The sequence below is a fragment of the Myotis davidii genome, unplaced genomic scaffold (assembly GCF_000327345.1).
Source record: "Myotis davidii unplaced genomic scaffold, ASM32734v1 scaffold200, whole genome shotgun sequence".
Taxonomy (NCBI): Eukaryota; Metazoa; Chordata; class Mammalia; order Chiroptera; family Vespertilionidae; genus Myotis; species Myotis davidii.
Genome location: NW_006293700.1, coordinates 6,752,218 through 6,755,658, shown reverse-complemented (window position 1 = coordinate 6,755,658; position 3,441 = coordinate 6,752,218). Strand labels below are relative to the sequence as shown.

The window sequence follows — 3,441 nt, the reverse complement described above, 5'->3', positions numbered from 1 at the left end:
GCAAAAAATTAAATTGATAAGTGTTGTAATTATAATCTTATCTGTAAATATTTAGAGAATTGAATAAGAGCAGTCTCCTTAAAAAATGATACAGTTCATTTTTGATAAATGCAGATGTCAGGAGACTTTTCAGCAAGTTAAAGAGTGATATTAGAAAAGACTGGAGAATGAGAAAGACTAACTTTGAACAAAATTTTGCAGAAGGATGAGATCAATAAAATATTACTAAGAATAGAGAAATGTTTCAACCACCTTTATAAACAGTACTTCACCTCATATTTCTTTCATCCTAACAAGGTATTTATTAAACATGCTTGCTTGGATACATGTGGAAATAGTAGAAATAGTCTTCTAGATGGGGGTAGTAAGCTTTTACAAAGAACAAAGCAGCTATTAGGCAAAATATGTAAAATAACTTATCCAACATTGACTTTTTAAAAAAGAAAGTGGCTTATTGTCAGAAAAAGTAATACCAACTCTCATCTTATGCCATAAGAACTAAAGGAAAAATGATTAAAAACCTCGAATATAATTGTGTATTCTACTTTTATGTTAGGAAAAAAAAATAAAGTTCTAGGGAATAATCAGATTCATAATCTAAAATAAAACTGAAATTAGGCTTTTCCTAACTTTTTCTCCCTTGCTAATATCATCTGTCTATTATTCTACTTTTATGCGAGTAACTTAAGATTACCAGTTATCTCCTTTCTTCTTCTTCTAAATATTCAATTACTCAGTGGTGATTATTATGTGACCTTCTTGGCTTACTCCAATATTAGATTAATATAGATTCCTTGTGCCAAATTAGCGGAAGTCACTGTTGAACATAAGAGTGATTCACTCTCCTTTTGGTTATATTTATGTTAAAGAAGCAGCATCACTTTGGCTTAAAAGCTTTTGTACTTTAAAGCTGAATATACCGTACCTTGGAGAGCATCAGGTAGTTGAATTTAAAACATTTCAAAGTACATTGGAACTTTTATGAGATTCTAATTCAGTTATGTTTAAAGGAGTCCCCCACCATTTTTTTTTAAAGAGTGGCATTACTATTCTGTTATAAAATTAGCCAGTAGGATGTGAAGTTTCCTGGTTGTTCTTAAATTAGACAATTGTAAGTGCACATTAAGTAGAATAGAAATGTTTGGAGCTGTCCATGGTAGTATGCTCTTCAAAATGTTAACTGTTATAAAATTCATCTCTGCATAATCTGTGTCATTGGCTTTATTACCATTTATAAAGGTCAGTATTAAATTCTTATTAGATAGATTAACCTTGTGCATACAGTAGTTTTTTTTGCAGGCAATGTAACAATCTTACTCTTATAACTAAATTAAAAAACTGTAAATTTCCACAATGTTAATAAATGTTCCTAGTTGCAGCTTTAAAGTATTTATGAGTAAATAAACAAAAATCATAAGCTATTAAATATATAATTCTTTAGGTTGACAACATAAAAGCACAGTGCAAATAGTTGCCATGGTAGTAAGCCAATGTGAACAAACATCAAAAAATGTAACTTGCCTGACTATTGCTCTTGAAATGAATTCTTGTCCTTATGTGACCTGCCATGTCTGCTATAGAAATCCAAAAGATCATAATTGTTTGATATGAAATGCAAAAAGAATAGTTAAATTGGAAGTTTAACATCATGAAATTCAAAATCCCAAGCGGTATATAAACATTAAAAGAAACTTTGGACTGCTAATCCTAGGAAATGAGTTTTATGGATTGAATTCAACAAGGCTTCAGAAATGGTTCCATCTGCTGCCTAGCAGCTGGTGAAAGGATAAATTTAATTCATTAATTCATTTGGAAAAAAGGATCCAAGTAGTAAAGACTTCATTGCTCATAATGCATATAGGTGAAAACACAAACTGAAATCTGGTCCAGTTGAACATCCTAGATAATGAGCTGCATTTTGTCTTCCCTTTTTTGGTACAGGTCTTAGTGACTGAGTCAATACGGTGTTGATTTTTATGATAATAACCAATCATTTCCAATCGTTTCAATGATTAAAAATAATCTCAGGGAAATTTCAACCAAGTCATGCTTTTTCAAATCTTGAGAACTGTAGGCACTAGAAATTACACCCTTTTTCAGTCTGTATTTGTGTTATATATATATTCTGAATCACATATATTCTGACTGAGCTATCTGAACTCTCACACTGAATCATATAGATTCTGAATCACATTAATGAACTACTTATAGAAAGACATTTTCCCATTGGCTGAAATATTCGAAATTAGCATTCCAGATTAATAAAGCCAATTTCAGATTCAAAATTCACATTTACTCAAAAGTTTCAAGATTCCAAGTAACACTCGTTCTGTTTTCTCCTCTTTCGATACTTCAGGCTAGTTGCTGCCGTCTGTTTTCATTCACAGCCCACAGAGCACTTCACAAGACAGAAACTTGTACGCAGTGTTTTCCCAACTCCTCTGCCACGTTAGTCACTTTGACATAAGACATGGGAAAAAGATTTAGTTAGCTGGCTCACTCAGGACTTCTTAGTACTTTTATATAAACATAATGGAAGTTTGATGCTCAGTTTTTGGATTGTTTAAAGTTAATCAACATAATAAGGTATTGGAAAAGTTACTGTTGAATTCCCTTTAACTTATAGTCCTATCGGTGGATTTTTTTATGTGCTAATACTTTAAGGAGGATGAGGTCTCCCTTAAAAATGCACAGGTCACCTTTTTGGGCGAGGGAAATGCTTCCTGGTTGCCAGTTAATTGATCCACGTCAAGATAAGAACATCTTTGAAAGCAGGGTTGCTTCAGCAGCCAGCACTCAGTTTAGCCACTCTTTTTGGATGGTGGGTTCATGAATGGGTTTTTGACTTTTCTTTCTCTGTGGCCCAGAGCTCACTGTGGTGGGTTTGTTGGATTTACTATAAAGGTTCTGTTTGCACCCTGTGGGTTGGGTTAAGAATCAGGGTTTATGCATTTACTTGTACTGTCACATTGTTTATACAGCTTTGGTTTAAGCACTCAGTTTAGCCACTCTTTTTGGATGGTGGGTTCATGAATGGGTTTTTGACTTTTCTTTCTCTGTGGCCCAGAGCTCACTGTGGTGGGTTTGTTGGATTTACTATAAAGGTTCTGTTTGCACCCTGTGGGTTGGGTTAAGAATCAGGGTTTATGCATTTACTTGTACTGTCACATTGTTTATACAGCTTTGGTTTAGTTTTGATCTCTCTCTCTCTCTCTCTCTCTCTCTCTCTCTCTCTCTATTTTTTTTCTTTTTTGTTGTTGAAAGTTTTTCATGTCTCCTTTTCCCTCCACTGACCTCTCCCTGCCCACTCCTGCTCCCCAGCTCATGCCTTCACCCCACTAGTGTCTGTGTCCATTGGTCATGCTCATATGCATGGATACAAGTCCTTTGATTGATCTCTTACCTCATCTCGCCCACCCTTCCCTGCATTTCCTCTGAGGT

General features: G+C 34.3%; 1 protein-coding gene across 1 annotated transcript in view; it reads left to right on the top strand.

The window, feature by feature from the left end:
- The window catches only part of ST18 (suppression of tumorigenicity 18, zinc finger), a 125,764-nt gene that overhangs the window by 957 nt on the left and 121,366 nt on the right, over window positions 1-3,441 (top strand). The gene's annotated exons all lie outside the window — the stretch shown is intronic.